Genomic DNA, 23718 nt, shown 5'->3' on the forward strand with positions numbered 1-23718 from the left:
TTAAATCACCAACAAGATCAGAGAGGCTGTGCAGACATACACAGACCCAGGACTCAACTTTTAACAGCCTGAGGAGCATCTTTTATTACAGCTACTGTCTGTATTTATACTATCTAAGCTAAAAGTTACCAAAATTTAAAAATAAATAAATGGCATTAACAGAAATAATAATAATAATAATAATACATTTTATTTATAAAGCGCTTTTCTGAAAACTCAAAGACGCTGCACAAAGGATAAAAACATCATATAAAACAACAGAATAATAAAAACATGAATAAAATACATTTAAAAGCAATCATATGTTAAAAGCAATTCTAATCAGGAGGGTTTTGGTGAGTGATTTGAAGTTGGACAGGTTGGGGTGGTAAGGCGTTCCAGAGGGTGGGGGGGCGGCGACAGAGAAAGCTCTGTCCCCCAAGGTTCGGTGCTTGGTGTCAGGTGGTAGGGAGAGGAGGTGGGCGTTGGAGGATCGGAGGTTACGGGAGGGGGTGTGGTGATGGAGCAGGTCGGTGAGGTAAGAGGGGGCCTGGTTATGGAGGGCTTTGAGGGTGAGAAGGAGGATTTTGAAATGTACGCGCTGTTTGATAGGGAGCCAGTGGAGGTTTTGGAGGACAGGGGTGATATGGTCACGGGAGCGGGTGTGGGTGAGCAGGCGGGCGGCAGAGTTCTGGATGTATTGTAGTTTGTTGAGTTGTTTTGAAGGAAGGCCATAGAAGATGCTGTTACAGTAGTCGAGTCTGGAAGTGATAAAGGCGTGGATCAGGGTTTCAGCGGTGGAAAAGGAGAGAGATGGACGGAGACGGGCGATATTTTTAAGGTGGAAGAAGGCGGTTTTGGTGATGTGCTTGATGTGATGTTCCAGAGTGAGATGGGAGTCCAAAATGATACCGAGGTTGTGAACATGTGAGGGCGGAGTGAGGGAAGCATTGCTGATGTGGAGGTTGAAGTTGTTGGTGGTTGTGGTGAGGGATTTGGGGCCGATGATTATGAGGTCAGATTTTTCACAGTTGAGTTGGAGGTAGTTTTTTTGCATCCAGGATTTAATTTCAGTCAGGCAGTCGGTCAGGGTGGAGAGGGTTGGAGCAGTTATGGAATTGGTGGAAATGTAGAGTTGGATGTCGTCAGCGTAGCAGTGGAAATGCTTTTGAATTTCTCCAATTATGAGCACATTATCTAACTCATAAATAAAATTAATATTCAATACTCCAATTGGCATTTTCTTTTCCATCTTCAAGAATGCCAATTTTTTACACAATCAAAATATTTGAGAAAAAATAAATGTTTCCCATCTGAAATTACAAAACATTTCTGTTAAACCTTTCAATTTTAATTATGCTGTTTCAGTGCTTGTTTATACCATAGATAATAGTCAGTCCCTCCAGGATTTTGCTGGATTTTTTTGTGATTGTTGCGGCCCAAAAAGCCTGAATTTGCGACAGCTTTTTGAAAAAATTGCGGTGAAAGTTGCGATTTTTTTTGTGATTTTTTCCCCCAATAACATCTCAGGGGCCAGTAAATACACTAAATTACAGATGCTTTTAGAAAACATTCTTGATGTGGCCACTGACTGTATTTTGATTCTCTTCATTCACAGAAAAATGCCATGAAAGGACTGTATTGCACATTTACGACGGTCCCTGAATGCACCTCGCAGTGACAGGGGCACTTGACAGGCAGTTCACGCACTCTGAAGTGAATCTGCATCTTTGATGACTTGGAGTTGATCAAAACTTACTAAAGGTGTCTGATGTATCATCAAACTGGATTAAATGAAGCTGTAGATGCAGAGCTTTTTACGGTGAGAGCGGCAACAACATCAAACATCAAATAGTAAACAGACGTCCCCCGGTTGTGTCTTTGTCACTAACACACACCGGGGGGTAAAAATCATCAATGAAGATGAGACAGATGCATGGAGGTGAGGAGAGCTGGTTCATGAAGTACACCTGCTGCAGGTAGAGACCAAGCTAACACTGAGCGCCTCAATCTATAAATAATAACGTTGTCATCGTCACTTGTCCTGCCTGCTGTCCTCTCTCTCTTCACCCGTTCTCTGTGCGTGTTTTGTTGTTGAAAAGTGCCGATCAAGTGATGACTTACGTTTATGTTCCTAGGAAGTGAAATTGATGACAAAACCGATGACATACAGGGGCTGAGATTGAGGTAATTGGTCAAATTTGCTGGAAAGTTGCGGTGATTGTATAAAATTGCAAGGCCGTGAAAAAATCGTGCTGATTGGTTGAATTTGCGTTGACAGTTGCGATCGCGAAATCGCAACTTCCTGGAGGGACTGAATAGTGTACTGTTTTAACCCATAACATTTATTGTATTTTATTTATTTTACTTCACATTATTTATTTTCATATTATCATTTATTGTATTATTATTGTTATTATTCTTTTTAACTCTATTGTAATGTTTTGATATTAAGTTGTTTTCCCTCTGAATGTTATCATGGGACGGGGTGGTGGGGGATTTTTTTATTAATCAGTATATTTAATCAGTGAATTATTACTGTTGTATTAAAAAAAATCATAAATACACTGTTTTTAAAAAAAGAGTAATTATTCTATTAATTTATTATGTAAATGTTTGATTATTAAAAAGCCAATGTAATTCCATTCTTCTTTTTAAATGTGTAAAATAATCTTAAAGATGATAATTAAAATCCCAATTGGGTTATTGAATATTAATTGTATTTATGAGTCAAATGATGTGCCCATTGTCGTGGAATTTTCATAATCTTATATATGTGTGTGTAAGAATGTTTAACTATTGTATTCTTTCAGTCTAAATGTCAAGTTTAGAGTAACTTGTTTCCTATGTCGTCTGTGACGGGCGAGATAGTGTCAGGGTAGTAGTCAAGGTCTCTCCCCCTGCTCCTGTCTTTATCTATGTGTTGTGGTTGACTTACTGTCTCCAGAACTAGAGCACAGGTCTTCTTCTTACTTGTTGTGTTCCTATTGTCCAAACATGGTTATCTAACTGTAGTGTCGTCTTCAGGGGGAATAAATACCATGCCAAGGGTTTTGTCTGGCAGAACCTTTTTGACAAAGCTTATAGTTAGAGCTGGATCAGGCTTGGACCAGCTTTTGTCATGCTGCTATAGGCCTAGACTGCCGGGGGAACTGGCACACTGACACACTGGGATCCTAGCTCACCCCCTTCCCCCCAACCCCTTCATCTCTTACTTTAACTCTGCCTGTCCCATTAAAGTTACTAACCATAGACCTTTCTGGAGTCCCTGAGCTCCCTTGTCTCGCTCCCTTGTCTGCTGTGGACGATCTGGACTTATATTTATCTGGACTCCAGCGGCAACAGCTTCTACGACTCGTCTCATCACTATCACTTCTCTCTCTTACTCCCCTCTATCTGTCTTTCCAGACCCAACTCGGTCGAGGCATGATGGCTGTCTAACATGAGTCTGGTTCTGCCTGAGGTTTCTGCCTGTTAAAAGGAAGTTTTTCCTCACCACTGTAACTAGCTAAATACTGCAATGTGCAATGCTCATGATGGATTAAGGTGGGGTCAGACTGAGTCTTACCCTGTCTTGAAGTTGGGTCTCTGTTCATAATTTGACATAGAGCGGTCTAGACCTCCTATGTTTGTAAAAGCGTCTTGAGATAACGTTTGTTGTGATTTGGCGCTATACAAATAAAGATTGATTGATTGATTGATGACTTGGCATTGCTCTGCACTCTCCTGCCTGTGTACTGTTATGTTATTTCTCCTTGATCAAGTTCTACATAAACTATTTCAACATAAGCCGTCAGAGTCTCCTGAGTCTTCTGTGTCCAGTGTCCAGTTTGTTGCTGAATTCCATCACACCCATATTTGGAAAATGTCACTGTATTTCTGTTAATGCTACTTGGTTTTCAAATTTCTTTTTCATTTGAATTGTGGTTACTTTTTGCTTCCATATTATATAGTTATGAAACCACCTATATAGCATTTACCGCCAGAAGAGAGCATTTCACATTTGTGTTGAATTAGTAATAAATAAAGAAGGAACTGGCTACATGACAAATGGCTCAAATGTATTTGCTTCAATAATAACAATAACTGAACGCAGGCCCCCACGAGCAATCTGGACACTGTGATAAACACCATATGGGCCGGCCCACCTGCAGACATGTTGGAAGAAAAAAATGGCTGCAGCTGTCTTGATGTGATTACAGGCTCCAAAAACTGTCAAAACAGGCAACCTGTCCTTTGCAGAGTTAGATAATGACCAAAGATTGATAGTAACTGGACTGTATGTCTCTCTCTAGTGCGATTCTGCACTACATGTCACATGTACCCATTCATGTACTGATAGCTATGTCAACAGAAGCAATAAGGGGTCCAGTGTTGCGCCTTTAAGATCACTGACATGTGATAGCAGCAGCTGAGAGATTGAGAGTCACCACTGAGCCACAATAAGGAAGCATACAAGTGAAAAGGTGGAACAGAAATGATCAGAGAAAAGCAACCTCAAGCTGATACTGCAAAATGTCACATGCACCACTAACATGAACAACTGCGAGTTGCACAACTGATCAATCACTTTTACGGTCCACAAGCACCAGTCGAAGAGGTGTAGGAAACCACCCTGCACAGCAGCAGCCTGATTATTGTAGTGAACAAGAGGACCTCCCAGCAGGTGATTCATGCAGTGACAGTGTTAATGGAGCTAGTGGAGCTTTTTTATTATTGTTCTGCAGGCCTGGGTTGAATGTACATGTGCTGTAAATCCTGTGTTGTAGAGCTATTGTTGAATTTATCTCTAGTTTGGCTGAGACTGTTCCTGCAGGCTGATGTAAATCCTGTTGAAATACAGCTGAATATACAGTGTGTCCTAGCTAATATGATGTTGGCGTCTATACTAAATCCTGAAGTTACAGTGCTGTTTAACCGGTCCTGCAGGGGAAGAGTTTTTTTGCAGCTGCAGGTCCCAGCGCTCACTGTTTGATGCATCGACACGTTTGTTTGATTCATAAAAGACAAAGAAGAAACTTCTGCAGCTGCATGGATGAAGCCGAGCCTGTCACGGCCAACTTTATGTCCTCGCTGTCAACTTCTTTGACACTGAATAATTAATTTAAGGTCTCCCTGGCTCACATCTCGCTCATGCAGAGTGATTTACAACACGTGGATAATTTTTTCAAGGACTCTTGAGAGGGAACCTTTTTGTCTAGGAGTGAAGGAAAATGACAAGGTCATCTCTCCTCTTATTCAGGATGAAAAAAGAAGTTAAGAAGAACAGATGCGGGGTGCCAATTCACTTTTCACCATGGGGTCCATGATATATATTATGGCATCAATCTGCAGACTTTGCAGTTTCGCTCCTCCACGTGTAACCTTGGCACGGCTTCAACAAAACGTCTCGAGGTAGCTTCCAACATAAGTAATGAATCCGAGCTCTCACAGAGAGTTGTGCGGTTTAAGAGCGCTCTGGACTTGACGTGTTTAATGTCAGATTTGTTTGACATTGGTAATGCATTACAGTTATCCTCCTGAGGCTTGTGGTCTCTTGTGTTTGAAGGATTGACAGTGAGAGGGAGGGGGCGCAGAAATGCATGACTGCTAATGCCTCAAACAGCAGGAGCAAGAAAGTCTCCATAACAATCAATCAATCAATCAATCAATCAATCAATCAACCTCTATTTATACTCAAGAGATCATTGAGGGGCAATCCTCATTTACAATGATATCCAGTCATTTACAGTGACATTTAAAAAACAGACACAAACAAACAACAATGCATCAAGAGTATCAAAGTCATCAAATAGGATCATTTTCTTTTTTTTATTTGGATATAAAAACAATTAAAAGATCAAATAAAATAAAACAAATAAAAGGAGGTGTTGGGGATTGACTATAGAACAGTCCCTCCAGGATTTCGCGGGATTGTTTTGTGATTGTTGCGTCCCCAAAAAGCCTGAATTTGCGGCAGCTTTTTGAAAAAATTGCGGTGAAAGTTGCGATTTTTTTGCTTTTTTCCCCCAATAACATCTCAGGGGCAAGTAAATACACTAAATTACAGTTGTTTTTAGAAAACATTCTTGATGTGACCACTGTGACTGTATTTTGATTCTCTTGATTCACAGAAAAATGCCATGAAAGGGCTGTATTTCACATTTACGACAGTCCCTGAATGCACCTCGCAGCGACAGAGGCACTTGACAGGCAGTTCACGGCACTCTGAAATTAATCTGCACCTTTGATGACAAGGAGTTGATCAAAACTTACTAAAGGTGTCTGATGTTTCACCAAACGGGATTAAATCAAGCTGTAGATGCAGAGCTTTTTACGGTAATGGCGGCAACAATGTCAAACCTCAAACAGTAGTACCTTAAATAGTAAACAGACGCCCCGTGGATGTGTCTGTGTCACTAACACACACCGGGGGTAAAATCATCAATGAAGATGAGACAGATGTATGGAGGAGGGAGAGCTGGTTCATAAAGCACACCTGCTGCAGGTAGAGACCAAGCGAACACTGAGCCCCTCAATCTATAAATAATAACGTTGTCATGGTCACTTGTCCTGCCTGCTGTCCTCTCTCTTCACCCGTTCTCTGTGCGTGTTTTGCTTTTGAAAAGTGCCGATCAAGTGAGGACTTACGTTTAAGGAAGTCAAATTGATGACAAAACCGATGACGTACAGGGGCTGAGATTAAGGTAATTGGTCAAATTTGCAGGAAAGTTGCAGTGATTGTATAAAATTGCAAGGCCGCGAAAAATCGCGCTGATTGGTTCAATTTGCGTTGATAGTTTCGATCGCGAAATCGCAACTTCCTGGAGGGACTGATAAAAGCACTAAAATAGGAAGGGCCGGTGGTTAAAATGATACAATAAATATACAAAGGTTAACCTAGCTAAAACAGTTGCAGAGCAGGGTTAAAAGGTTAATAATTAAGATTCTGAATTGTCCGAAAGTTAAAAGTGCATTTAATTCAACACGCTGCTGCAACTTGTTCCAGGAATCAGGAGCAGAGAAACAAAAAGCAGTTTTTCCCAGTTCTGACCAAACTTGAGGAACATGCAAAAGTAGCTGGTTGGAGGTGCAAGTCTGATAAAAACAGTCTGGGTATTTAAGAAGTTCAGTGAGGTATGGTGGCAATTTTCCTAAAAGCACTTAATAGATAAAAAGAGTGCAATGGATTTTGCGTTGTTCATGGAGAGAGGGCCAGCCAACCTCATTGTACAGAATGCAATGATGTGTGTGAAAGGGGTCACCTGTAATAAACCGTAACACAGAGTGATAAATAAAGTAAAGGTGTTTGAGGGTTGAGGATGGTGCGTTTCTGTAAACAAGGTCCCCATAATCTAAGATTGACATAAAAACAGCCTCCATGACCCTCTTTATACAAAACATGGAAATATACACTTGAGGTCAAAATGATTAGCCCCCCTGTGAATTGTTGCTTTTAAAAACACACCTGAGCAGTCAGTTTGTTTCCTAACAACACCTGAGCATTCAAACAGCATTGAGATTTACTTAAGGGACTCCAAACAGGGCACTTGAACACGTTATTGAGAGAGACTAATCTTATTAACCATGCCAAAGACAATGGAAATCAGTCTTGAGCTCAGAAAGAAGATATTTGAGGCTCATAATAAGGGGGAAGGCTATACTGTCATGTCCAGGTGTTTTACAGTGTCTAGAACAGCTATACGTTGCATCATTGCAAAGTACAAGGAGACAAACTATGTTGGAAACAAACCTAGGTGTGGTAGAAAACGCAATATTTCAAGAACTTTGGAGAGGAAAGTAGTCAAAGATGTCAGCAAGAAGCCCCGGACATCTGCCAAGGTGATTGTTGCTGACCTGACCTCCATTGGAGTTGATGTTTGAAGGAGCACAGTTGTGAGGGATCTTCATCGGAGTGGGCTTCAGGACCATCGTCCCAGAAGAACCCCTTTACTCAAAGAGCGGCACATCAGAGTCAAACTGAGGTTTGCCCGAGAACATTTGAAAGGTAAAGATGAGTTTTGGAAGTCCATCCTTTGGTCTGATGGAACTTTTTGGGCATATGGATGTTGTTCATGTTTGGCCAAGAAAGGAAGAGTCCTTCAACCCTTAGAACAGTGTTTTTCAACCTTTTTTGAGCCAAGGCACATTTCATACATTAAAAAAATCCTGAGTCACACCACCAACCAAAAGTTTTACAAAATGACACATTTAGTCTCTCAATATATGAATCTATTTATCTGAGAGAGGGACTTTGGCTACTTCTTTAACTGTGTCAGGGCAAAGCATCTTATTTACAATAGCTTTTGCAGGTAGTATTATTGTCCCTGCCACAGTGTGTGGCTTTCTTAATTTGGCTAAGACTTCAGCTACTAAGTAGCTAGCTTTGAGAGCTCTCGCAGTCACCGTTGTAGTTTTTCTCAGAAAAGTTGCCTTTTTAACCACCCATATTACTCTCTTCACCCAGGTTAGAATTTTGTCCAGGGCCCAGTTTGGAGTTTCATTTTTCCTTTTTGAATATTTGTCCATCGCTTTTGTACGCCTACGTCTTGTCACATACACCTTTCGCACGCATCATTAATTCTATTGTCTTAAATTAACAAGGTCATAAGTGTGCTTCATTGCCACCCAGTGGGTGGGAAGCGCAGGTCAGTACATGGACGAGGACTGAATTACTCTGCCGGTCACTACACTGCAGGCACAGACGCACTACATGGCAAATTATTTGCAGGATATGAATAATACTTTTTTGGAATAACTAAGTGAAATTTGATAATGTCCCACGGCACACCTGACGATCTGTCACGGCACACTAGTGTGCCACGGCACAGTGGTTGAAAATCACTGCCTTAGAACACGGTCCTCAGAATTAAACATGGTGGAGGGAGCATCTTACTGTGGGGCTGTTTTGCAGCCTCAGACACAGGAAATCTTGTTCTGGTGCATGGCATCATGAAAAAAGAAAGTTATGTTGACATTTTGAGGGATAATGTGAAGAACTCTGCTCTTAGTCTAGACTTTGGTCGGCGCTGGGTCTTCCAACAAGACAATGACCCAAAGCTTACGTCAAAATTGGTCAAACAGTTCTTAAAGGACACCTAAACCAAGGTCCTGGAGTGGCCCGTACAGAGCCCAGATCTAAATCCTGTTGAGAATCTGTGGCGGGTGCTCAAAGTGAATGTCCATGCTCAGAAACCATGTATTGTGGACCAGGTGGAACAATTTGCATTGGAAAAATGGGCCAAAATCCCTCCAGAGACACGTGCCAACCTTGAAGAGAACTACTTGAAGAGGTTGTTGTCAGGTGTGGCTCAGAACGGGCTTACTATTGACTACTTAGGGCCAGGGGGCTAATAATTTTGGATGGTCATTTTTACCTTTTCTTATTTAAATTCATTGCATCAATAAAATATCCAAGTCAAACATAGTGAACATTTGTCTTTGTTATTTTGGAAACACATAAACCATAAACACTTGTTTTTAATGCTCATTTTCATGGAGAAATCAAGGGTTTTATCTGATTTCACAATGGGGGCTAATAATTTTGACCTCAAGTGTAGATCTGTTTCTATAGAAATAGATACATTTTTTTTTCCAACACAACTTTAACTCTCTTATTACGTCTGCACGTCTACAAATAATACAGGCTTGTTAGTTATCTGTAATATGCTAATACTTTACATGATGGTTCACAGCTGGAGTCAGGAGCTGTATGTGTCAACCCTATCTGCCAAATTATCTCACTCACATCATCCGAGGTTCAAAGGCAAAGTGAAAGAGTGAAATGAGGCTTGTTCTTTGATCATCAGTGCCAGCGCTCTAATCAGATCAAATGGGACTGATGACAGCTTCAACGCTCTCCCCAATACCCCAAAAAGTTAGACAGACCTCCGCTGTGCCACACTAATCTCCTTTCATCTCAGATTTGTCGGCCACACAGTCTGACCTTTCCCCTGAAAAGACACCGATATGGATGATGTTCTCGTGAGCAGCTTTTAACGCAGCAGCAGCAGGAGTGTTAGCCTGCATACAAATGTCCGCCTAAATGGTGGCCTTGTTTTGATCTGACAACGCAAGCAGAAGGAGGAGTATACCTTCCTCTCTCAGCTCTGAGGACACTGATCAGTAGTTGCCCGTCAGCATCAGACTCGAAAAGCTGCTGGCATCTGCTTTCTGATTCTTAGAGAACAATTAAGCTCAGCACCCAGCTGTCCAGTGTTAAAGGTTTTGTTAAAAAGAGATTTATTAGGCTGGAAACTCAGAGTCAGCAATAACATTGTTACCTGGGAGCTGCACGGTACAATCCCAGTCCTCTAACTGAGGCCCGGCTGCACCTTGAGACACAGCTGAAGGACAAGGAAGGGGTTTCATTCATCCAGGATACATACATGCAACTTACAGACCTGACCTTCAAAACACAACTTATCTTAGCTCTACATCGCCAGCTTCACAATAGAAAAGTCTTTGTGTCAGCTAAACTGAGGGTGCTACAGGTAGCTTGTTGCTTTGTTCTAATTCAGGTGAGAAAACGATCCACTGTTGCATTTCTCCCTTTGGTCCTTTTTGTGTTCACACTGCACGATTGCAAAGCAGGACAAAGCACACGCCATCGCAGGGCTGTCCTCATGTCATTACATCACATACTTCTTCTCCTACCATGCAGGCAAACAAATGCCATGCATACTGGTCACACTTTGCATTCTGGGAAGCCAGATCCAAGATGCCAAGTACCATTAGCCAGTTTACCAACCAAGAAAATGAGGCATGGAGCAGCAAGGAGGTCAAATGCCTCATCGACATTTAGGCAGACCGTGAAACTACTCATGGAAATACAGAAGTTTGCAAGCTTCTGAGTCAGTGCATGAACTAAATAAAGCAAGAACTCAAACTAAGGAAGTGTTTTTGTCTGATTTCTAGTTAAACATGTCTTTTTAGCATTATTCACACATGACAAGTCTTGAAAAATGTCTTATTTCAAGATATTACAAGCCAAAGATATAAGGCCTGAGTTGCTTGTGATGAGGAACAGATAATCTGTAAATGCAATAAGAAAAAATTACATGAAGTTTATCGAATCAAGACATTCTTACTTCAAGAAACATAACACTCAAGTTTCATATGACACTCCAATAATTGCTATCATGATGTTTCTTGGTGATATCAAAAGCTGTGAATCTGCTGAATTAACTTAAAGGTGACATATCACGCTTTTTTCATCAACATATATTGGTATAAGAGGTCCCCAAAACATGTCTTTAAAGTTTATGCTCAAAAAAACACTTTGAAATCAGATTTTGGTCTGCCTGAAAAGCCCTCTTCTTCAGTCCTCCTCAGAACACTCTGTTTTCTCTCTGACCACGCCCCCTCAGGAAGTGGACGTGCCTCGGCTGTCCAGCACGTTGATCTAATGTTTACATGTTGGCTGAATATACACGGCTGCTCACAGACCCGCGTTACTTCAACCCCCTGAATCTGATCCAGAATCTGATCCTGACGGAGAGGCGCCTGCAGCAGGACCTTTCTGAACCATTGGTCACAGATTTAGTGTTGCTTGTTGTTTTATTTATCAGTATGTCGACGTGTGTCTTGGTACACAGCTACGAACATGTAGCTATGTGGCTATGCTAATTAGCGCTAGCACTTATCCATGATAAATAAAAATCATCCACTAGATCTTCAAATCTGCAGACGTGGGGAGTAAAACCGACCTCTGCCAGAAAGGCAGCGGGACCTTTCTGAAGGATTGGTCACAGATTTAGTGTTTCTTGTTGTTTTATTTATCAGTATGTAGACGTGTGTCTTGGTACACAGCTACAGCTACGACTTGTAGCTATGTAGCTATGCTAACTAGCGCTAGCACTTATCCATAATAAATAAAAATCATCCACTAGATCTTCAAATCTGCAGACGTGGGGAGTAAAACCGACCTTTGTGTTTATTAAGACAGCCTACAACTAGCATGCCTCCCTCCTAAGCTCCTTGTTAGCACACATTTGTGCAGGGAATGAAAAACGGAGGAGGGATTCAGTATTATTTTATACAGTCTATGGGCTGAACAAGCTCCGAGCTCTGACTCCGTGACAGACCGGATATTGTTGTTACGTAACAAAAACACGGAAGTCTGCAAAGGCTCGTTTCACACACATTTACAGAAAGGTGGAGAAATCAGAACAGGGGCAGAATGGATTTTTTTCATTCTCGGGGGGTTTGTAGACAGGGACACATATTTCAGGTAGAGAACCATTAAAAAGTCCATTTTGCATGATATGTCACCTTTAATATGGAAGCTTGTTGTGTCTCTGTGGGGCCTGTTAGAGGCAAGGCTTGGATGGGACAAATCACCACAAGCTCAGCATACTTTGAGGAGAAGAGCATCAAGTCGCTGGCTTGGCTATAGATGTCAAGTCAAGTGTCTGCGTCATGCTCAGTGTCAATTTAACCATCTCATACGTAGATCAGCAGCCTAACTCTGTACAAACTCTAAATAAATTCACACAATCAGCTCCTGTCCTCCTTCAAATGTTGCTTCAAATGTTCCTGTAAATTTGGTGTGCATATTAAAAACATCAGCCTATAACTCTGGAGGGTTAAAGCAGACCTGAATAAAAACAGTCAGCAGTGTTGATGCCATTTATGGTATCTGGTATTTTCCACCATCACCTCTTTCCTATCGCCCTCATTTCTTCTTCACGGCACCACATGTTTTTAAATTGAATCTCCAGATGTACTAAGGACTCCTGCACACTGTCACATAGTCTTAAATTCTACTTCATATAACTGTGAGCATGTGGACGACACTGTGCTGAGACGAGAAGCCAGCAAGGTACTGATTGAAACTGGAAACTTTGTCAACATCTGACAGACGAACTTTGACCTGCAGCTAAGCTGAATGTCTGGTGCGCAATCACCGAGCAGCAACCTCAATTAGGAGTTCAGAGACGGATGAGGGGCAACCAGGAAAAACCCTCCTGCAGACATTAGCTCTAAAAGCTCCAATCCATCCTTGGACAGCTGCTGAGTAAATACAGAAAGCACATGCTACGTCTTATTTTTACTAATGCCACATTTGAAGTGTAACCTGTTCCAAATGAATGAGAAATTATCTTAAAGATATTTCCTGAACTGTGTCAGGCCATGAAAAGAGACAGATCACCCTCACAGCCTGAGAATAGCCTCAGTATCACTACTTTTGCAGCTTTTTTGGAGCATGCCTTCAGCCTCTGGAGTGGCTCCATATCAGGTGTCCGTGCTGAATGAGCCGCTGAAGTGCTGCTGATTGGATCTAAAGAGCAGCCCTGATGACTGGCAGCCAGGAGCCTCTGTGGTTGGCACGGACCTCGTGAAAGAGTTGATGCTGCAGGCGGAGGGCTCGCTGTGGGAGCCAAAGTGAGAAATCACAGGTCCGACAGCACACTTGAGTCATTCTGCATGAACCGCCGAGTCGGCTGAGGTGAGAGGATTGCATAGAGGTGATCGTCTTTAGGGGGCCTCTACTATTCATGGTGAATATGGGGGAAATGTTGGAAAATGCATCAAAGTTTAACGCTGTGAAATGCAGCCTTATTCCCTTTAAGTCAGATTGGAAGAGTCTTGCTTGATCCACGTTGCCTCACTTTATTCCAATTCCTACACAGGACTGCAGCTGATGCCATCTGAATCTACTCCCAGCTTTTTGAACAACAGTCACCCTCTGTTTTCTGCACTTTGCTAACCAACTTCAGACTTCTCTGCAAACTAATGTGTGAAGGTGTGAAGGGCACATTGGTCTCTGATGAAAGCACAAGCTTTGAAAAATGTAATATTGCAAAGTGGGGAAGGTGCAATATTACTTAATCCAGAGTGCAGAGTCGAGCTGTCCTTTAAGAGGTGAGAATTTAAAAACAGAGCAACAGGTTGGGATTATTTATTCATTATTTGGAGCCTTTTTCAGAGAAAGATTGATGATCAGTGCTTTTCATTCAAGGTGGATGACCCTGGGGTGGAAACACCCCTCCCCCAGCATCATTTAGTTGTACTGTAGTGGTTTTATAGCCATTATTTTTAGCTAACTTTGGTTGTTTTGAGTGTCTGACTACTTGTCCTGACTTTTTTTTCTCCTTCTGTTTTTTGTGGTTGAAGTCAGCTGTGGATGAAGATGGTACAGGTCAAGCGATCTGCAACAACCCATTAGGAGAAACATGCTGCAAATGCAGAAACCATGCAACCTCAAAAACACAAAAGCCCCCCACATTTTTTTTTCTTTCAGATTTTTTTTTTTGCACAGTTGACACTTAGGCATGTTCAGAAACACTCAGCTCTTTATCTTTACGTAAAGACTGTGTGTCTGGTCTTCCTCTCTTCTCCTTAACTAATAAACCAAGTGCCTCTCCAGGCCTGGAGCACTTCTGTTATAGTCAGAATATGCATTTTGGTTCATGGTTTTGAAGTGTTTTTGATCTGCATTGTTTGTGTAATTGCAGCACGCTTACCATTAATGCATCTGTTTCAGCTTCTGCAGCACATTTTTTAGGTCATTGCATTCCTGACAGATGTGTTTTTGAAGCTGCATAATTTCTGCATTTGCAGCCTCTTTCTCTTAATTGTGACTATCTGGGCTGTTGCAGATCAGCTAGTGGCATTATTTTTTTTAAATTCTGGCTAATAAGTTTAGATTAGTTTATTGTAAATAGAAGCCATTAAATACCGTCCTTCATAAAAATGTACCAGCTGTCTTGGGAAAATTCTGACGTCATGAATATGACCATAAAACTACAAGCAGTTAATAGGTTCCCAAACCGGTCTCAGTTTGTTCTGGGGTGGGTTTTTATTTATTCAAATTTTATATTACTTAATTTAATTTATTTATATATTGATGTCCATCCATCCATTTTCTTCCGCTTATCCAGGGTCGGGTCGCGGGGGTAGCAGTCCAAGCAAATTGACCCAGACATCCCTCTCCCCGGCGACACTTTCCAGCTCCTCCTGGGGAATCCTGAGGCGTTCCCAGACCAGGCGGGAGATATAATCCCTCCACCGCGTTCTGGGTCTACCCCGGGGCCTTCTCCCAGTTGGACGTGCCCGGGACACCTCTAAAGGGAGGCGTCCGGGAGGCATCCTTATCAGATGCCCGAACCACCTCAGCTGACTCCTTTCGACGCGGAGGAGCAGCGGCTCTACTCCGAGCTCCCTCCGGATGTCCGAGCTCCTGACCCTATCTCTAAGGCCGAGCCCAGACACCCTTCGCAGGAAACTCATTTCAGCCGCTTGTATCCGCGATCTTATCCTTTCGGTCATGACCCACAGCTCATGACCATAGGTGAGGGTTGGAACGTAGACCGACTGGTAAATCGAAAGCTTTACCTTCCGGCTCAGCTCCCTCTTCACCACAATGGTCCGATACAACGTCCGCATCACTGCTGACGCCGCACCAATCCGCCTGTGGATCTCACGCTCCATTTTACCCCCACTCGCGAACAAGACCCCGTATATTATATATTGATGTATTTATTTTATTTAATTTTATGTGTGTGTACATTTATGTATGAATATCCATTTCTGTTTTTCTAAAATGTACAAAAGGCTTATATAAACACGTCTGTTTGGTTATAATTGAGCTCAAAACCTACTTGGTTGAATAGGAAATATATTATGTGTGTGTTCAAATGAAAATCTGCGTCCTTGTTGAACCCTGGATGATTCTTCATGTGTCATCCGACCTGCCCACTGATCTCCAGGCAGCCACCTAAAGCAGACTGTGTCGGCCTTTATTTCATGACACACAAACACACGTGCTTGACAGCTGCAGCAGTTGCTCTGAGCCTGTCATGTTGATGCAGATGGGTCCAAATTGGCTCAAGATTACATGGATTTAATACAAATTAGGAGTCAATTACTTCTCATGGATACCAACAGTGGATGTCTTCATGAGTACTCAAAGAGGGAGGAGCAGCCAGGAATACTTCTCTACCTTTCAGCTATATTCTAATTAAAAAAGCATACGTTGTGAGTTATTTCAACTGTGTAAGCAGAAAGTAATTGATGTATTTACAACCGCTTAGAAGACTAAGTGGAAAGAGGCATGAAACTTTCTGACCCCAACGACCTGGTCTCACCCCGTCCCACTCTGTTTCCCATCATTCAAGCTGTTTCTTCTGTTGCTTTTTTCATACTTCTATCCGACCCCTGCCTGTGGGTAAACATGATATCAACAAGGAAGACCTTCAACTTTACATTGTCTCAAAAAATAGCAGTTCAGGCTGGTGCCGAGGGCCTCAGTAGGAATCCCTAATCACAAACAATAGCTGTCTGGACTCCGACGTTCCCTCTCAGCAGGCAAAGACAAGCGTGCTATTATACTGAGAGCAACCCGAGGCAATGGGTGCCATCCAAAGTCTCATCAAACGCTGCTTCTCAGCGTCTGGAACAGGAGAAATGTGTCAGAGGAGCAGAGGGTCAGCTAATGACAGATTCTCCCCTGCTGGCTCCGACCACGAGAGAGACAAATGGAGGCCAAAAGAAGAGAATAATTACGCCCGCAGCTCGGGAGTGAAACTACATTATGAAAGCAGGTGGTTCACTCAGCTGGAAAATATTTCACAGAGGATGATAAATCAGAGCGAACGAGTAAGCTGCCTTGTTGATGAGATTTTTTATTTAATAGGAATGAGTAGAAATGAGCATTACTCCACCTGCATGCTAAAGAGGTTTCTTTGTGCTGTCGTTTTATTTCAGATGACCACCTGCTCAGGAATTCACGTTACGCGTTATTCAACCGTAGTGACTTTACCCAGGAACTACGTGCGTTTCGACCGGTGGACCCAGGGTCTAAATTTAGTTCAAGGGTAGATAATCTCCCCCCTAAAAAGCCCCTGCTAGGGGGTAGTACTTTTCAAAGGTGGTAGATTAACCGCAGTGTTTTTATTCCTCCCGTGGTCCACAATAACATCACACACATCTGTGATTCTCTTGATTTCTCTTTCTTTCATTAGTTTTTATTTGTTCTATCTTTTTTGTATGTGTGTGTACTTTTCAAAAGAAGAAGCTGTGATTCTCTTGATTTAGCAGCTTGTAACAGTAGTCTTCTCTCAGCTCACAGTGAATGCGTCTCTCCCGGTGTTCCGGTTTTAAAAATGACCCTGTAAACCGGAGACCTTCAGCTGAACGTGTCAGTGTTTGTGGAGTTTACACAGCTGTTGAAACACAGAGGGAGTTCCTGGGAATGCAAACTAGTTTAGTTTTTATTAAGATTTCAAAATATCCTCATCAGATATTTAATGATGGTCTAAAGACGTTTATGAGGGATGCATCCGGCTGAGAGTCTCCAGTTAACAGGGTTGCGGTTTAAACCAAAACACCGGGCGATCTCTGCCACGGCTTTTTGAGTTCAAAAGGATTTTAAAGCCGTGTTGAAACGTCTTTGCTACTCGCGCTTATCTCCTCTCACGTGTTGATTCATTCATTGCTTTTCCATATTTTTAACCACAGGAGAAAATTTTCTCTTTTTTTCATGTTTTTCTGCTTTTGGAGCACAATTTCAAATTTGAGGAAAATGTATTATTTCGACAGGAACCGGGTCAACTTTTTTGTCAAATTGTTTTTTTTCCAAAAAATGTTTCAATTTTTTTTTTTTCAAATATTTTTTGTTTTCAAATGGTTTTCTTTTTTTTTAATTTTTCTTGTCAAATTTTTTTTTTCAAATTTTTTTTTTTTCAATTTTTTATTAAATTTTTTATTTTCAAAATGTTTTATTCAATTTTTTTTTCAATATATTTTTTTCAATTTTTTCCGAAAACAAATCACAGTCATTGTTTTTCCATTTGTGATTCACTTGATTTCTCTTTCTTTCATTAGTTTTTAGTTAACTGAGAGTCTCCAGTTAACAGGGTCGCTGTTTAAACCAAAACATCGGCAGACCTCTGCCACGGCTTTTTGAGTTCAAAAGGATTTTAAAGCCGTGTTGAAACGTCTTTGCTACTCGCGCTTATCTCCTCTCACGTGTTGATTCAGTGAATCTATCTGTGATGAAATATAGCACCATCTAAAACAGCGCCAGCTGAGTCTCTTCATGCTAACAGGCTAACTGTTGTGTTGTTCATAATGATACCTGCCTGTCCGTCTGCTTCTATGGTGTCATCTGTGATGAATGGCATTCCTCTTTGTTTTACTGCCCTCTACTGGTCTGGTGGTGTAGTGCATTTACTTTTTTTTTCTCCATACGTTACTTGGGAGCAACAATGGGGGCACAGGAACCTTTTAGTTCAGGGTAAAGTAGTTCTGGGGGCTAAAAGACCCCAGAACTCTTGGTGGAAATGCACCTGTTGTTTCCCTCAAATGAGAGGAATAAGCTCAAAACTTCAGGTCAAGCTCATCATGCTGGATTCATTTGGAAACTTTGCACTTTTCTTCTAAGCAAGGCGTAAAAATAAACCATGAGCGGGACACCAGCATGAAAACCGTTCAACTCAACATCTTTTTAAATAAACTGTAACAGAAAAGCGTTCCTCCCAGCTCCAGGATCAATAAATCAAACACCACTTACAGCCTTTGAGTTGCATTATAATCATTTGTAGGTGTTTAAATTTGTCAATCAGCTTCTGACATCTTGTTTTATCCACATGTGTCCATTTCTAAGCTGTTGCTCTGTGATTCCTTCTCACACCTGCATCATATTTCTCCAGTCCCAGGAGCTTTATTTTCTTTCAGTGACGAGAGCTCCTTAAGCAGCCGCTGCAGCTGAGGTTCCCCTCTGAGTGACAGGTTTCTGTTTCTGCACAGAGCTAAAGGGTCGACCTGGAGTTGTGTTACTATTACACTCTGTTATCTTTACCTCACCTCGGAAAATGAGGCTCAGAGCGTGAAGAAGTGAGAGAGAGAGAGAGGCGGGGAAAAAAGATGAGAAAAGAATTCTGATGGAAAGTGTTGGCGGAGGAAGAGCTCAGAAGAGTATCTACAGTTTTTGTGACAGGTGGAAGATAGGCAATTTAAAGCCTGGCAGTTGTGACTCATGGTGTGATGAAGACTGTAAGTGACAGTCTGTCTGGTGAGGAAGAAAAGAAAGGGGTGTCCACTTTCTTATTTTTCTGAAGGAGACCAGCGACTGAGACTCAAAGTGGAAACATTTCAGAAAGAAAATAACGGCTTCATAACACCGGAGTGATATTAACTCCTCTATTCAAAGGCAGGGTTTGTTTATCTTACTGTTTGTTAGCTTGTCAGCAGTAGTCTTCTCTCAGCCCACCGTGAATGCGTCTCTCCTCCCGGTGTTCCGGTTTTAAAAGTGACCCTGTAAACTGGAGACCTTCAGCTGAACGTGTCAGTTTTTGTGGAGTTTACACAGCTGTGTAAACACAGAGGGAGTTCCTGGGAATGCAAACTAGTTCAGTTTTTATTAAGATTTCAAAATATCCTCATCAGATATTTAATGATCGTCCAAAGTCGTTATGAGGGATGCATCCGGCTGAGAGTCTCCGGTTAACAGGGTCGCTGTTTAAACCAAAACACCGGCCGATCTCTGCCACGGCTTTTTGAGTTTTTTCAATGTTTTTCTGCTTTTGGAGCACAATTTCAAATTTGAGGAAAATGTATTATTTCGACAGGAACCGGGTCAACTTTTTTGTCAAATTGTTTTTTTTTTTAAATGTTTTCAAATTTTTTGTTTTTCAATTTTTTTTTTCAAATTTTTTTTTTAAATTTTTTTTTTCAATTTTATTTTTTTTCAAATTTTTTTTTCAATTTTTTTTTTTCAATTTTTTTTTTTCAATTTTTTTTTTCAAATTTTTTTTTCAAATTTTTTTTTTCAATTTTTTTTTAAATTATTTTTTTTTTTTCCCAAAAAAAATTTGCAATTTATTTTGTCAATACATTTTTTTAAATTTTTTCAGAGAAAACAAATCACAGTCATTGTTTTTCCATCTGTGATTCTCTTGATTTCTCTTTCTTTCATTAGTTTTTATTTGTTCTATCTTTTTTGTGTGTGTCAAAAAAGCAAGGCAGCAAAATAAAACAAAACAAGAAAAAAAATCAATCAATTCTAGTTTAAAAGCCTTTGTAAAAAGGTGTGTTTTGAGTCCGGATTTGAATTTGGTGAGTGAGGGAGAGAATCTGTGTTGGGGGAGAGAGTTCCAGAGGGTGGGGGCAGCGACAGAGAAGGCCCTGTCCCCCCAGGTTCGGTGCTTGGGTTTGGTGAGAAGGGTGAGGAGGTTGGCGGTGGTGAAGGGATTGTATGGCTGCAGAAGGTCGGTGAGGTAGGAGGGAGCTAGATTATGGAGGGCTTTGTAGGTGATGAGGAGGATCTTGTACTGTATTCTTGAGGGGATGGGAAGCCAATGGAGGTTCTGGAGGACTGGGGTGATGTGGTCTCTGGAGCGGGAGTGAGTGAGGAGGCGTGCAGCTGAGTTTTGTATGTATTGTAATTTGTTGAGGAGGGTGTTGGGTGTACCGTACAGGATGCTGTTGCAATAATGGAGTCTTGAGGTGATGAAGGCGTGGAAGAGAGTTTCAGCTGCAGTGAAGGAAAGGGAGGGGCGGAGACGGGCGATGTTTTTGAGGTGGAAGAAAGCGTTTTTTTAAATATTGTTAATGTGTTGTTGAAAGTTGAGTGACTGATCAAAAATTATGCCAAGGTTACGGATGTGGGTGGATGCTGAAACAGTGGATTTATCAATAGTGAGTGAGAAGTCCGGGCAGGTGGAAGTGAGGGATTTTGGGCCTATGATAAGAATTTCGGATTTATTACAATTGAGTTTGAGAAAGTTTGTTTGGATGGAGGATGAAACTACTCCTGAGACTCTCTGATCTCGAGATTCATTACAGGTTGAAGCCATGCATACTCTACTAATCTGACTGTCTGTGCTTGCTCTAGGTATATGCATTATTAGGCAGTATTGTAATGTATGTCCACTCCTAATTTTCATACATTTCATCCCACATATGTTGGCCTTGAACCAGCATCAACACCACCTCAGCTATCACATCACATTAAAGCACAATGTTGCATCATTTATGGATATCAAAGCCAAAACTACAGACTCAAAACCCGAGCTCTAGGGTCTAATAATAATAAAGAATAACACCAATCAATGACGAATGCATCAACAGATCTATTGGTTCCATTATCGGTCTCAGAGCGAAGTGATTCAGCAAAAGAAAGCAAGGAAACGAAGCTCCTGACATTTAGCAGCGTTCATTAACAGGATGTCTTTGGCTGCAGTGAGGATTTATACCAGCAGAGCGTTCATCCCTTTGTTTACTCAGCTCAGTGATGCCCATTAAAACCTGCTCTGTGCACTGATCGTTATGATTGTAAATGTCAAGTTTGTGTAACTCCCTCAACTTCCCTGCAGCTCAACTGACCTTTGTTTATCATCCGAAACCTGATGAGTCGGTGCCGTTGTCTCAGAGTTCTTTGACTTAGCATGGCCGTGCAAACGACCTACACATCAACATCTATACATGCGTAAACTCATCATGGTAACTTGCAAATGCAAATGCTAAATTTGACAGAATCATGAAGAGACCTGTTTAAAAAGAGGAAAACACCACCTGCAGAAGAAGAACTGCAAAACAAGAGGAGTGATCATTATCATCAACGCTCCAAATCTGCAATCAGTCACATACACACAGTTTCACATCATATATTCAGACTCCAGACTTACACAAACATGCAGACAAGTAGATTCATTTGCAGAATCTGTTCCCTAACGTCATTTTGAAATTTGATGTCCCAGCAAGGGGTGTGTGTCTTTTGGGATAATATCTTAACTGTTGCTCTTGCAATGTGTGAAATGATGATTTCCATAATGTCACTCGTTTTGCATAAAACCGATCATGCATCACAACAAGCTAAGCTATCGTAGCTGCCTGTATCATCCTCGCTCACATGGAGCTGGTTTGGTTTTAAAAAAGAAGGCTGATGCAGCCTTGCTTGATAATACCTCCAGTCTCCCTGTTCCCCGACTGTGCAACACACTGATGGACTATAAAAGCAGATTCCATTCAGGCCACCAACACTCCCGAGGTGGTTTGCTCGTACGTAATGTGATGACCTCGTCTTCCTGAAACGGGACAGTTAATGATGTGTGACCACTGGTGTAAGCACAGGACGATAAATGTCCACAAACTGTCCTGACACTTCACGCTCCAGAGAGTGTTCAGAATAGAAACGGACCCCCGGGTCATGTGTGTGTTTCTGTGTGACATTTGTCTTGTGGTGGAAGTCGCTTGAGTCTAGGACGTCCAGCTGGTTGGGTTAAATAAGGACGGAATAACAAAGAACACACAGTTTGCTGGATATTTGTTTGTGTATTCAATTTAATGTGGAACAACATTAGATCGATGTGCTGGAGAGCCGAGGGCACATCCACTTCCTGAGGGGGCGTGGTCAGAGGGACAACAGAGTGTTCTGAGGAGGGCTGAAGAAGAGGGTTTTTCAGGCATGCCAAAATCTGATTTCAAAGTGTTTTTTTGAGCATAAACTTTAAAGACATGTTTTGGGGACCTCTTAGACCAATATATATTGATGAAAAAAGCGTGATATGTCACCTTTAAGTTCCTTTAAATTCAGCAGAAATACAGAGGATCACGTTGTTCCCCCTCCCCATCATGTCCCACCCTCCTAATATCTCACCCGAGGTGAAAACAAATAAAAGCGAGGCGCTGTCCTGATTTAAGAAGCTCATTTTGACATTTTGCCCAAGTCTTTGGTAAATCCCTCGTGTGATTCATACTCGAATTAGCGTCGGAGCAGCGTGAGGCATTAATTTGGAACAAGAGGAGCTGCGAGTTATTTGACTGTAATTGACTTCATAGCAATTTCCCAAAGGCACAAGGCGAGATTCTGACAGCTTCCCACACACACTTACACACACATGAACGCCCGTCCTTAAGTTAAATAAACACGCTGCAGGCCACTCACGATGAGCTCGTGTTTATGCAGTGGCTCCATCAGCTTCTCTGGTAGTTCACTCATTTGTGCACCAGTTCTCAATCATTTATCGTCCTAATCCTGATGCAGTGAGGGGAATCTGTAAATTAGTGTCACATGGAGGACTGCAGTAGTTGACCAAACACACCGCCAAATCCTCACAGCTGTGTCAGACACACATCGGCTAAACCGCTAAATATCTACCAACTCTGAGAGTCTTGATTGACATCTCTGTGCATGGAAATGATTGTGTTCTAGTCTTTCTTCATGAGGTTCAGTAGGCATCATGTCATCGTGCAGCTCAATTTCAAACCAAATGGCAGCATGAGTCAGAACTGTCAGCTTTCTCCTCGTGTGCTCACTGCTCACTCTGCCAAATTCAGTGCAGAACGAACACCCGCTGAGTTAGAGTCACGGGGGAAATTGTGTCAAATTACATCATTAAAAAAAAAAAAAAGAGTAAAATAGTAGCGCCATTAATTAAGCAGATTTTGGGATAGTCTTCTTCTTCGGGTCTAAACCTTTAAATGTTACCATTCACAACAGTTGATAACTGAGATCAGCCGTCATTCACAACTGCAGCACCAGGGAGATGAAGATGGAGAGACGGTGATCATCCAGAGGAAAAGGACTAAGAAGTAGGACAAGTTATTCAGCAACGGAGGCAGCGCTATGATGCAGATTGTAACATTTTCAGTACGCAGGACGGAGCAGGACCGCCGGACAGCTGGAGTCATGTGACCGAGGGTTTCCCCGCTGTAATCACTGAATCAAGGATCCCTCTCCTCCTCCTCTCCTCGTCCATGTTGTCTTTCTGGTCCTCTGAAAACCTCTGACCTGTTGACTCCAGGCCTGGCTCC

General features: G+C 41.8%; 1 protein-coding gene across 3 annotated transcripts in view; it reads right to left on the reverse strand.

Moving 5' to 3' along the window:
• The window catches only part of htr4 (5-hydroxytryptamine receptor 4), a 364595-nt gene that overhangs the window by 147820 nt on the left and 193057 nt on the right, over nt 1-23718 (reverse strand). The window lies entirely within an intron of this gene.

Source organism: Notolabrus celidotus, chromosome 8 (genome assembly GCF_009762535.1).
Source record: "Notolabrus celidotus isolate fNotCel1 chromosome 8, fNotCel1.pri, whole genome shotgun sequence".
NCBI classification, from domain to species: domain Eukaryota; kingdom Metazoa; phylum Chordata; class Actinopteri; order Labriformes; family Labridae; genus Notolabrus; species Notolabrus celidotus.